This window comes from Pseudophryne corroboree, chromosome 1 (assembly GCF_028390025.1).
Source record: "Pseudophryne corroboree isolate aPseCor3 chromosome 1, aPseCor3.hap2, whole genome shotgun sequence".
Lineage (NCBI taxonomy): Eukaryota > Metazoa > Chordata > Amphibia > Anura > Myobatrachidae > Pseudophryne > Pseudophryne corroboree.
This window is the reverse complement of record NC_086444.1, coordinates 968,791,812-968,805,790: the sequence shown is the minus strand read 5'-3', so window position 1 is coordinate 968,805,790 and position 13,979 is coordinate 968,791,812. Positions and strand designations below refer to the sequence as shown.

The window sequence follows — 13,979 nt, the reverse complement described above, 5'->3', positions numbered from 1 at the left end:
AATATTTGCTTAGTCCCTCTGCCAAATCTCGAGTGATCTTGAGAAAATAAATCTGGCATCTGCCACTTTACTAGTGGAGATTGTTGGGATTTTGTATATTAATTAGTATTAGCAACCGGTCTGTAAAAGTTTTGCAATGCAAGATCTTTAACATGCTACAGTACTGTATATATTAGGATCTGAATCAGGAACAGAAAAACTTGATGGGGTAGAACTCCTGTTTCTTTTAAAAAGGAATGATAAAGTTGGATAAAATCATATCAACCCACCGCCAAAAACAGGAGCCTATGGAATACAGTAATAATAAGCTTACTATTAAAATAAGAATTTACTCACCGGTAATTCTATTTCTCGTAGTCCGTAGTGGATGCTGGGAACTCTGTAAGGACCATGGGGTATAGATGGGCTCCGCAGGAGACTGGGCCCTCTAAAAGAAAGATTAGGTACTATCTGGTGTGCACTGGCTCCTCCCTCTATGCCCCTCCTCCAGACCTCAGTTAGGGAAACTGTGCCCGGAAGAGCTGACACAACAAGGAAAGGATTTGGAATCCAGGGTAAGACTCATACCAGCCACACCAATCACACTGTACAACTTGTGATAACCATACCCAGTTAACAGTATGAACAACAACTGAGCCTCATTTAACGGATGGCTCATAACAATAACCCTTTAGTTAAGCAATAACTATATACATGTATTGCAGAGAGTCCGCACTTGGGACGGGCGCCCAGCATCCACTACGGACTACTAGAAATAGAATTACCGGTGAGTAAATTCTTATTTTCTCTGACGTCCCAGTGGATGCTGGGAACTCCGTAAGGACCATGGGGATTATACCAAAGCTCCCAAACGGGCGGAAGAGTGCGGATGACTCTGCAGCACCGAATGAGCAAAGGCAAGGTCCTCCTCAGCCAGGGTATCAAACTTGTAGAACTTAGCAAATGTGTTTGAACTTGTGATGAGCGGGTTCGGTTCCTCGGAATCCGAACCCGCCCGAACTTCACCTTTTTTTTTACACGGGTCCGAGCGACTCGGATCCTCCCGCCTTGCTCGGTTAACCAGAGCGCGCCCGAACGTCATCATCCCGCTGTCGGATTCTCGCGAGACTCGGATTCTATATAAGGAGCCGCGCGTCGCCGCCATTTTCACACGTGCATTGAGATTGATAGGGAGAGGACGTGGCTGGCGTCCTCTCCGTAATAGAAAAGACTTAGTCTAAGAGTGACATTGTTATAATTGTGGGGAGGATTGGGGACGGGGAGCAGCTGTTAGGGAGTACAGTGCAGGGTTTTGATTATACCACCAGTGATTTTAATCCTTTGTTTCTCTGCCTGAAAAAAACGCTCCACCATATCTGTGGCTGTGCTCACTCAGTGTGCTGCACTGCTGCATGATATATCTGTGCTGAGTGCACTGCTCTGCTCACACTGCCTAATTGTGGGGACTGGGGAGCAGTTATAGCAGGAGTACAGTGCACAGTTTTGCTGACAGTGACCACCAGTCCAGTATACGTTTGTCTGCCTGAAAAACACTGTGTTTTTTTTTTCTTTCTTCATGCTAGTTTGTTTAGCAGTCTGCTGACAGTGTCCACCAGGTCCGTTATACAGTATATTATATATATATAAGCAGCAGTACGGTAGGCCACGGCTGTACCTACCTCTGTGTCGTCAGTGCACTCGTCGTCCATAAGTATAAGTAATACTATACTATTCATCCATCTACATTGTATACCTGTGGTGTTTTTTTTTTCTTTCTTCATACTAGTTTAGCAGTCTGCTGACAGTGTCCACCAGGTCCGTTATACAGTATATTATATATACATAAGCAGCAGTACGGTAGGCCACGGCTGTACCTACCTCTGTGTCGTCACTCGTCGTTCATAAGTAATACTATACTATCCATCCATCTACATTGTATACCTGTGGTGTTTTTTTTTTTCTTTCTTCATACTAGTTTAGCAGTCTGCTGACAGTGTCCACCAGGTCCGTTATACAGTATATTATATATATATATATATATATATATATATATATAAGCAGCAGTACGGTAGGCCACGGCTGTACCTACCTCTGTGTCGTCACTCGTCGTCCATAAGTAATACTATACTATCCATCCATCTACATTGTATACCTGTGGTGTTTTTTTTTTTCTTTCTTCATACTAGTTTAGCAGTCTGCTGACAGTGTCCACCAGGTCCATTATACAGTATATTATATATATATATAAGCAGCAGTACAGTAGGCCACGGCTGTACCTACCTCTGTGTCGTCACTCGTCGTCCATAAGTAATACTATACTATCCATCCATCTACATTGTATACCTGTGGTGTTTTTTTTTTTCTTTCTTCATACTAGTTTAGCAGTCTGCTGACAGTGTCCACCAGGTCCATTATACAGTATATTATATATATATATATATAAGCAGCAGTACGGTAGGCCACGGCTGTACCTACCTCTGTGTCGTCACTCGTCGTCCATAAGTAATACTATACTATCCATCCATCTACATTGTATACCTGTGGTGTTTTTTTTTTCTTTCTTCATACTAGTTTAGCAGTCTGCTGACAGTGTCCACCAGGTCCGTTATACAGTATATTATATATATATATAAGCAGCAGTACGGTAGGCCACGGCTGTACCTACCTCTGTGTCGTCACTCGTCGTCCATAAGTATAAGTAATAATAGTATACTATCCATCCATCTACATTGTATACCTGTGGTGGCTTTTAGTTGTGCGCAAAATATGGAGAACAAAAATGTGGAGGTTAAAAAAATAGGGAAAGATCAAGATCCACTTCCACCTCGTACTGAAGCTGCTGCCACTAGTCATGGCCGAGATGATGAAATGCCATCAACGTCGTCTGCCAAGGCCGATGCCCAATGTCATAGTACAGAGCATGTAAAATCCAAAACACAAAAGATCAGTAAAAAAATTACCCAAAAATCAAAATTAAAAGAGTCTGAGGAGAAGCGTAAACTTGCCAATATGCCATTTACGACACGGAGTGGCAAGGAACGGCTGAGGCCCTGGCCTATGTTCATGGCTAGTGGTTCAGTTTCACATGAGGATGGAAGCACTCATCCTCTCGCTAGAAAAAAAGAAAAGACTTGCGGCAAAAGCACAGCAAAGAACTGTGCGTTCTTCGAAATCACAAATCCCAAAGGAGAGTCCAATTGTGTCGGTTGCGATGCCTGACCTTCCCAACACTGGACGGGAAGAGCTTGCGCCTTCCACCATTTGCACGCCCCCTGCAAGTGTTGAAAGGAGCACCCGCAGTCCAGTTCCTGATAGTGAAATTGAAGATGTCAGTGTTGAAGTACACCAGGATGAGGATATGGGTGTTGCTGGAGCTGGGGAGGAAATTGACAAGGAGGATTCTGATGGTGAGGTGGTTTGTTTAAGTCAGGCACCCGGGGAGACACCTGTTGTCCGTGGGTGGAATATGGCCATTGACATGCCTGGTGAAAATACCAAAAAAATCAGCTCTTCAGTGTGGAAGTATTTCAACAGAAATGCTGACAACAGGTGTCAAGCCGTGTGTTGCCTTTGTCAAGCTGTAATAAGTAGGGGTAAGGACGTTAACCACCTCGGAACATCCTCCCTTATACGTCACCTGCAGCGCATTCATAATAAGTCAGTGACAAGTTCAAAAACTTTGGGCGACAGCGGAAGCAGTCCACTGACCAGTAAATACCTTCCTCTTGTAACCAAGCTCGCGCAAACCACACCACCAACTCCCTCAGTGTCAATTTCCTCCTTACCCAGGAAAGCCAATAGTCCTGCAGGCCATGTCACTGGCAAGTCTGACGAGTCCTCTCCTGCCTGGGATTCCTCCGATGCATCCTTGAGTGTAATGCCTACTGCTACTGGTGCTGCTGTTGTTGCTGCGGGGAGTCGATCGTCATCCCAGAGGGGAAGTTGGAAGACCACTTGTACTACTTCCAGTAAGCAATTGACTGTCCAACAGTCCTTTGCGAGGAAGATGAAATATCACAGCAGTCATCCTGTTGCAAAGCGGATAACTGAGGCCTTGACAACTATGTTGGTGTTAGACGTGCGTCCGGTATCCGCCGTTAGTTCACAGGGAACTAGACAATTTCTTGAGGTAGTGTGCCCCCGTTACCAAATACCATCTAGGTTCCACTTCTCTAGGCAGGTGATACCGAGAATGTACACAGACGTCAGAAAAAGACTCACCAGTGTCCTAAAAAATGCAGTTGTACCCAATGTCCACTTAACCACGGACATGTGGACAAGTGGAGCAGGGCAGACTCAGGACTACATGACTGTGACAGCCCACTGGGTAGATGTATTGCCTCCTGCTGCAAGAACAGCAGCGGCGGCACCAGTAGCAGCATCTCGCAAACGCCAACTCGTTCCTAGGCAGGCTACGCTTTGTATCACCGCTTTCCAGAATACGCACACAGCTGAAAACCTCTTACGGCAACTGAGGAAGATCATCGCAGAATGGCTTACCCCAATTGGACTCTCCTGGGGATTTGTGGCATCGGACAACGCCAGCAATATTGTGCGTGCATTACATCTGGGCAAATTCCAGCACGTCCCATGTTTTGCACATACCTTGAATTTGGTGGTGCAGAATTATTTAAAAAACGACAGGGGCGTGCAAGAGATGCTGTCGGTGGCCAGAAGAATTGCGGGCCACTTTCGGCGTGCAGGCACCGCGTACAGAAGACTGGAGCACCACCAAAAAAACCTGAACCTGCCCTGCCATCATCTGAAGCAAGAGGTGGTAACGAGGTGGAATTCAACCCTCTATTTGCTTCAGAGGATGGAGGAGCAGCAAAAGGCCATTCAAGCCTATACATCTGCCCACGATATAGGCAAAGGAGGTGGAATGCACCTGTCTCAAGCGCAGTGGAGAATGATTTCAACGTTGTGCAAGGTTCTGCTGCCCTTTGAACTTGTCACACGTGAAGTCACTTCAGACACTGCCAGCCTGAGTCAGGTCATTCCCCTCATCAGGCTTTTGCAGAAGAAGCTGGAGGCATTGAAGGAGGAGCTAAAACAGAGCGATTCCGCTAGGCATGTGGGACTTGTGGATGGAGCCCTTCATTCGCTTAACCAGGATTCACGTGTGGTCAATCTGTTGAAATCAGAGCACTACATTTTGGCCACCGTGCTCGATCCTAGATTTAAAACCTACGTTGGATCTCTCTTTCCGGCAGACACAAGTCTGCAGGGGTTCAAAGAACTGCTGGTGAGAAAATTGTCAAGTCAAGCGGAACGCGACCTGTCAACATCTCCTCCTTCACATTCTCCCGCAACTGGGGGTGCGAGGAAAAGGCTACGAATTCCGAACCCACCCGCTGGCGGTGATGCAGGGCAGTCTGGAGCGACTGCTGATGCTGACATCTGGTCCGGACTGAAGGACCTGCCAACGATTACTGACATGTCGTCTACTGTCACTGCATATGATTCTCTCACCATTGAAAGAATGGTGGAGGATTATATGAGTGACCGCATCCAAGTAGGCACGTCAGACAGTCCGTACGTATACTGGCAGGGAAAAGAGGCAATTTGCACAAACTGGCTTTATTCTACCTAAGTTGCCCTCCCTCCAGTGTGTACTCCGAAAGAGTGTTTAGTGCCGCTGCTCACCTTGTCAGCAATCGGCGTACGAGGCTACTTCCAGAAAATGTGGAGAAGATGATGTTCATTAAAATGAATTATAATCAATTCCTCCATGGAGACATTCACCAGCAGCAATTGCCTCCAGAAAGTACACGGGGATCTGAGATGATGGATTCCAGTGGGGACGAATTAATAATCTGTGAGGAGGGGGATGTACACAGTGAAAGGGGTGATGAATCGGACGATGATGATGAGGTGGACATCTTGCCTCTGTAGAGCCAGTTTGTGCAAGGAGAGATTGATTGCTTCTTTTTTGGTGGGGGCCCAAACCAACCAGTCATTTCAGTCACAGTCGTGTGGCAGACCCTGTCGCTGAAATGATGGGTTGGTTAAAGTGTGCATGTCCTGTTTATACAACATAAGGGTGGGTGGGAGGGCCCAAGGACAATTTCATCTTGCACCTCTTTTTTCTTTCATTTTTCTTTGCGTCATGTGCTGTTTGGGGAGTATTTTTTGGAAGGGCCATCCTGCGTGACACTGCAGTGCCACTCCTAGATGGGCCAGGTGTTTGTGTCGGCCACTAGGGTCGCTTAGCTTACTCACACAGCTACCTCACTGCGCCTCTTTTTTTTCTTCTTTGCGTCATGTGCTGTTTGGGGAGTATTTTTTGGAAGGGCCATCCTGCCTGACACTGCAGTGCCACTCCTAGATGGGCCAGGTGTTTGTGTCGGCCACTAGGGTCGCTTAGCTTACTCACACAGCTACCTCATTGCGCCTTTTTTTTCTTCTTTGCGTCATGTGCTGTTTGGGGAGTATTTTTTGGAAGGGCCATCCTGCGTGACACTGCTAGAGAGCTAATATGGCGCCAACTTTGAACCGAAGCAGCTACCCCCTTTGCACCAAAGGTAATCCCTATTACCAAAGTATCAATGTGGGTGTGTATAGAATTAGTGCAATAGGGTGCGCTTCAAATGAATCTAATACGTGGCCAATAAATTGCTTAGGTGTAAAAATAAAAGATCATACTTCCCTTAATACTTCACATATGCAAATGAGGTCCTTAGAGGAGTTCCATATGGAAAAGAGTAGATAAAAAAGCATATAGTGTAGTATATTTGTGTAGGGAAGATTAATTACACTGACATTCAAGGTACAAATAACACAAGTAAGATACACATAAAAACTAATAATCCTTCTTTAAAATTAATAATTCCCCAAATGGAGGGTGATATAGGTGGAGGATTACCAGAGGAGAGTGTATAGTGGGCGTTTCAGATGTAACCTTAGGGTAACTGGCTCCGGAACCTGGTTCCCTCGTCCACGTCACAAACGTCTGGTCAGCCTTTCCCCTTTCCGCAGTTCATCCAAATCTCCAATCTCCTGCTGCTACGCGTTTCGGGATCAACCCTTCATCAGGCAGTGAGAGTGGAGTGTACAGAAATCCTATTTATACCCTTAGTGAAATTCATTTCCGGGTCAGGGATCAAGTCTGAACCCAGGTAAGGAATACATAGTTCTTTTGGTTTTAACTTAAATATTCCAATCGATTAAGTACATAACATGCATACATTTTATAAAACATTTTTTGAAAACTTTAAATTGTCACAGAATTATGTGTTTTAAAAATCGCGTCCCGGTCACCGGAAGTGACGTTGCCGCAACTTCCGGTTGCGGCCGCGAGGTTAATATGCCTCGAGTTTTTCTATTAGGTCGTACGGCGGTGTTGATGAACAGTACTGAGTACTCCTTTACTTATTTGTCTGTTCAAAGTTCATATATCTTGTAATAACGGTTCCGCATTCACTTCCGTATGGTGGAACGCACCTTGAACCGCACCGGTACTTCCGGTGACGCACTTCCTTCGCATACTCATAATGGAACACAGCGTCCCTGCTGGTAGTGTATATAGAGTTTATGACGGTTATGTATCTCAATGGGCAGCATATATTTGGTTCAGAGGTCATGCCTGTGCCCAGATAAATAATACAAATAACGTTATAAGCACAATATCATAATAATAAAAATAATAATAAAACAAATTTAACAGCTAAAAAGGTCTTTTTGCAGATATCCTAGGAGGTCACGTGTCCATTTCTCAGAAGTGGTACTTCATAAATTGAAAGTCTCTTGGATATATACTGGATGATGGTTCAGAGATCTTCTTCTTGTTTATCCCATTAATAATTAGTCCAGAGCATTTTTCAGTCTTATGGTACGCATTCTGTAACGTACCAGTGTTTCCAGTGACTTATTTACTTGACAACAGTTTAATTTAGATGATGGAACACAGTGTCCCTACTGTTAATCTAAATGGAATAAATAGATATACATCTAAATGGGTATCATGAATGATATATGTAAAACATTTAAATTGATTTAATTATTAAGGTGACGGGAAAGATGTGATGTGCATGCATTGTATAGACATAGGTGAATGGTGCCTATACATGGATAGGGGTGAGGGTGATGATGGTTAAAAGAGAGTGGAATGTTACTGAAGGAACCATTTTATTTCAAAATCTGCATTGAGTCTTTTTTGGAAGGGCCATCCTGCGTGACACTGCAGTGCCACTCCTAGATGGGCCAGGTGTTTGTGTCGGCCACTAAGGTCGCTTAGCTTACTCACACAGCTACCTCATTGCGCCTCTTTTTTTTCTTCTTTGCGTCATGTGCTGTTTGGGGAGTATTTTTTGGAAGGGCCATCCTGCGTGACACTGCAGTGCCACTCCTAGATGGGCCAGGTGTTTGTGTCGGCCACTAGGGTCGCTTAGCTTACTCACACAGCTACCTCATTGCGCCTCTTTTTTTCTTTGCGTCATGTGCTGTTTGGGGAGTATTTTTTGGAAGGGCCATCCTGCCTGACACTACAGTGCCACTCCTAGATGGGCCAGGTGTTTGTGTCGGCCACTAGGGTCGCTTAGCTTAGCCATCCAGCGACCTCGGTGCAAATTTTAGGACTAAAAATAATATTGTGAGGTGTGAGGTGTTCAGAATAGACTGAAAATGAGTGTAAATTATGGTTATTGAGGTTAATAATACTATGGGATCAAAATGACCCCCAAATTCAATGATTTAAGCTGTTTTTTAAGGTTTTTTGAAAAAAACACCCGAATCCAAAACACACCCGAATCCGACAAAAAAAAAATTCGGTGAGGTTTTGGCAAAACGCGTTCGAACCCAAATCACGGCGGCGGAACCGAACCCAAAACCAAAATACAAAACCTGAAAAATGTCCGGTGCACATCACTAGTTTGAACCCAACCAAATAGCAGCTCGGCAAAGCTGTAAAGCCGAGACCCCTCGGGCAGCCGCCCAAGAAGAGCCCACCTTCCTTGTGGAATGGGCTTTTACTGATTTAGGATGCGGCAATCCTGCCGCAGAATGAGCTTGCTGAATCGTGTTACAGATCCAGCGCGCAATAGTTTGCTTTGAAGCAGGAGCACCCAGCTTGTTGGGTGCATGCAGGATAAACAGCGAGTCAGTTTTCCTGACTCCAGCCATCCTGGCTACATAGATTTTCAAAGCCCTGACTACATCAAGCAACTTGGAGTCCTCCAAGTCCCGAGTAGCCGCAGGCACCACAATAGGTTGGTTCAAATGAAACGCCGATACCACCTTAGGGAGAAATTGGGGACGAGTCCTCAATTCTGCCCTGTCCATATGGAAGATCAGATATGGGCTTTTACATGACAAAGCCGCCAATTCTGACACACGCCTAGCTGAAGCTAAGGCCAACAGCATGACCACCTTCCACGTGAGATACTTTAGCTCCACGGTCTTAAGTGGCTCAAACCAGTGTGATTTCAGGAAATCCAACACAACGTTAAGATCCCAAGGTGCCACTGGAGGCACAAAAGGGGGCTGAATATGCAGCACTCCCTTAACAAACGTCTGAACTTCAGGCAGTGAAGCCAGTTCTTTTTGAAAGAAAATAGATAGGGCCGAAATCTGGACCTTTATGGACCCCCATTTTAGGCCCTTAGTCACCCCTGACTGTAGGAAGTGCAGAAATTGACCCAGCTGGAATTCCTCTGTTGGGGCCTTCCTGGCCTCACACCAAGCAACATATTTCCACCATATGCGGTGATAATGCTTTGCTGTCACATCCTTCCTAGCTTTTATAAGCGTAGGAATCACTTCATCTGGAATGCCCTTTTCCGTTAGGATCCGGCGTCCAACCGCCATGCCGTCAAACGCAGCCGCGGTAAGTCTTGGAACAGACAGGGTCCCTGCTGCAACAGGTCCTGTCTGAGAGGCAGAGGCCATGGGTCCTCTGAGATAATTTCTTGTAGTTCTGGGTATCAAGTTCTTCTTGGCCAATCCGGAACGATGAGTATAGTTCTTACTCCTCTTTTTCTTACTATCCTCAGTACTTTGGGTATGAGAGGAAGAGGAGGGAACACATAAACCGACTGGTACACCCACGGTGTCACTAGTGCGTCCACAGCTATCGCCTGAAGGTCCCTTGACCTGGCGTAATATTTTTTTTTTTAGCTTTTTGTTGAGGCAGGACGCCATCATGTCCGCCTGTGGCAGTTCCCAATGATTTACAATCTGTGTGAAGACTTCTTGATGAAGTCCCCACTCACCCGGGTGGAGGTCGTGCCTGCTGAGGAAGTCTGCTTCCCAGTTGTCCACTCCCGGAATGAACACTGCTGACAGTGCTAGCACGTGATTCTCCGCCCATCGAAGAATCCTTGTGGCTTCTGCCATTGCCATCCTGCTTCTTGTGCCGCCCTGGTGGTTTATTTGGGCGACCGCCGTGATGTTGTCTGACTGAATCAGTACTGCTTGGTTTTGAAGCAGGGGCTCTGCTTGACTCAGGGCGTTGTAAATGGCCCTTAGTTCCAGTATATTTATGTGTAGTGAAGTCTCCAGACTTGACCACTGCCCTTGGAAGTTTCTTCCCTGAGTGACTGCCCCCCATCCTCGGAGGCTTGCATCCGTGGTCACCAGGACCCAGTCCTGTATGCCGAACCTGCGGCCCTCGAGAAGATGAGCACACTGCAGCCACCACAGCAGAGACACCCTGGCCCTCGGGGATAGGGTGATCAACCGATGCATCTGAAGATGCGATCCGGACCATTTGTCCAACAGATCCTACTGAAAGATCCTTGCATTGAACATGCCGAAGGGAATTGCTTCGTAAGAAGCCACCATCTTTCCCAGGACTCGCGTGCAGTGATGCACCGACACCTGTTTTGGTTTCAGGAGGTCCCTGACCAGAGATGACAATTCCTGGGCCTTCTCCACCGGGAGAAACACCTTCTTCTGTTCTGTGTCCAGAATCATGCCCAGGAAAAGCAGACGCGTCGTAGGAATCAGCTGCGACTTTGGGATATTCAGAATCCAGCCGCGCTGTTGCAACACTTCCTGAGAGAGTGCTACGCTGACCAACAACTGCTCCCTGGACCTCGCCTTTATGAGGAGATCGTCCAAGTACGGGATAATTATAACTCCCTTCTTCCGAAGGAGTATCAACATTTCGGCCATTACCTTGGTAAATATTCTCGGTGCCGTGGAGAGACCAAACGGCAACGTCTGGAATTGGTAATGACAGTCCTGTACCATGAACCTGAGGTACTCCTCGTGAGGTGGGTAAATGGGGACATGCAACTAAGCATCCTTGATGTCAAGCGACACCATAAAATCCCCCTCTTCCAGGCTTGCAATAACCGCCCTGAGCGATTCCATTTTGAACTTGAACTTCTTTATATAAGTGTTCAAGGATTTTAAATTCAGAATGGGTCTCACCGAACCGTCCGGTTTCGGTACCACAAACATTGTGGAATAGTAACCCCTTCCCTGTTGAAGGAGGGGGACCTTGATGATCACCTGCTGGAGGTACAGCTTGTGAATTGCCGCCAGTACTACCTCCCTTTCCCTGGGAGCAGCTGGCAAGGCTGATTTCAGGTAACGGCGAGGGGGAGTCGCCTTGAACTCCAGCTTGTATCCCTGAGATACAATTTGTACAGCCCAGAGATCCACCTGTGAGCGAACCCACTGGCTGCTGAAGTTTCGGAGATGCGCCCCCACCGCACCTGGATCCGCCTGTGGAGCCCCAACGTCATGCGGTGGACTTAGTGGAAGCAGGGGAGGATTTTTGTTCCTGGGAACTGGCTGCATGGTGCAGCTTCTTTCCTCTACCCTTGCCTCTGGCCAGAGAGGATGCGCCTCTGACCCGCTTGCCTTTCTGAGGCCGAAAGGACTGTATTTGATAATAAGGTGCTTTCTTAGGCTGTGAGGGAACCTGAGGTAAAAAAGTCGACTTCCCAGCTGTTGCTGTGGATACGAGGTCCGAGAGACCGTCCCCAAACAATTCCTCACCCTTATAAGGCAAAACCTCCATGTGTTTTTTAGAATCAGCATCACCTGTCCACTGCCGAGTCCATAATACTCTCCTGGCAGAAATGGACATTTTATTAATTCTAGATGCCAGCAGGCAAATGTCCCTCTGGGCATCCCGCATATATAAGACAACGTCTTTTATATGTTCTAGGGTTAGCAAAATAGTATCCCTGTCGAGGGAATCAATGTTGTCTTACAGGGTATCAGTCCATGCTGCTGCAGCACTACACATCCAGGCTGAAGCAATAGCAGGTCTCAGTAGAGTACCAGAGTGTGTATACACAGACTTCGGGATAGCTTCCTGCTTTCTATCTGCAGGCTCCTTTAGGGCGGCCGTATCCTGAGACGGCAGTGCCACCCTTTTAGATAAACGTGTGAGCGCCTTGTCCACCCTAGGGGATGTTTCCCAACGTAACCTGTCCGTTGGCGGGAAAGGGTACGCCATCAGTAACCTCTTAGAAATCACTAGTTTCTTATCAGGGGAACTCCACGCTTCTTCACACAATTCATTTAATTCAGCAGATGGGGGAAAAGTCACTGGCTGCTTTTTCTCCCCAAACATAATACCCCTTTTGGTGGTAACTGGGTTAACGTCAGAAATGTGCAATATATCTTTCATTGCAGTAATCATGCATCGGATGGCCTTTGTAGACTGTACATTTGGCTCATCCTCATCTACACTGGAGTCAGACTCCGTGTCGACATCTGTGTCCACCATCTGAGCTAGCGGACGTTTATGAGCCCCTGACGGCTTCAGAGTCGCCTGGGCAGGCGCGGGCTGAGACCCCGGCTGTCCCAAGGCTGCTGCTTCATCGAACCTTTTATGTAAGGAGTTGACACTGTCGGTTAAAACCTTCCACATATCCATCCAATCCGGTGTCGGCCCCGTCGGGGGCGACACCACACTTATCTGCCCTTGCTCTGCCTCCACGTAACCCTCCTCATCAAACATGTCGACACAGCCGTACCGACACACCGCACACACACAGGGAATGCTCTGACTGAGGACAGGACCCCACAAAGTCCTTTGGGGAGACAGAGAGAGAGAGTATGCCAGCAAACACCACAGCGCTATTTAACACAGGGATTTACACTATAATAAGTGATTTTTCCCAATAGCTGCTTAATTATCTTATTTGCGCCTAAATTTATGTGCCCCCCCCTCTCTTTTTTACCCTTCTTGTATCAGGATACTGCAGGGGAGAGCCTGGGGAGCTGCTTCCAGCGGAGCTGTGAAGGGAAAATGGCGCTGGTGTGCTGAGGAAGAAGGCCCCGCCCCCTCAGCGGCGGGCTTCTGTCCCGCTGTTTCTGACTAAAAAATGGCGGGGGTTTTACACATATACAGCCACAGACTGTATTATGTGTATTTCTTATGCCAAAGGTATTCTTATTGCTGCCCAGGGCGCCTCCCCCCCCAGCGCCCTGCACCCTACAGTGACCGGAGTGTGTGGTTTGCTGTGGGAGTAATGGCGCACAGCTGTGGTGCTGTGCGCTACCTTAATGAAGACAGGAGTCTTCAGCCGCCGATTTCGTCGTTTCTTCTGTCTTCTGGCTCTGCAAGGGGGACGGCGGCGCGGCTCCGGGAACGGACGTTTGAGGTCAGGCCCTGTGTTCGAACCCTCTGGAGCTAATGGTGTCCAGTAGCCTAAGAAGCACAAGCTAGCTGCAAGCAGGTAGGTTTGCTTCTCTCCCCTCAGTCCCACGTAGCAGTGAGTCTGTTGCCAGCAGATCTCACTGAAAATAAAAAACCTAACAAATACTTTCTTTTCTAGCAAGCTCAGGAGAGCCCACTAGGAGCACCCAGCTCTGGTCGGGCACAGATTCTAACTGAGGTCTGGAGGAGGGGCATAGAGGGAGGAGCCAGTGCACACCAGATAGTACCTAATCTTTCTTTTAGAGTGCCCAGTCTCCTGCGGAGCCCGTCTATTCCCCATGGTCCTTACGGAGTTCCCAGCATCCACTAGGACGTCAGAGAAAATTAGATACTACGTAAATACTTTCTTTAGTATTTTATTATTCACGTATGTTTTTAT

General features: G+C 47.1%; 1 protein-coding gene across 3 annotated transcripts in view; it reads right to left on the bottom strand.

Annotated features, from left to right (window-relative positions):
* Positions 1 to 13,979, bottom strand: part of CTSO (cathepsin O) — a 106,082-nt gene that overhangs the window by 31,018 nt on the left and 61,085 nt on the right. The window lies entirely within an intron of this gene.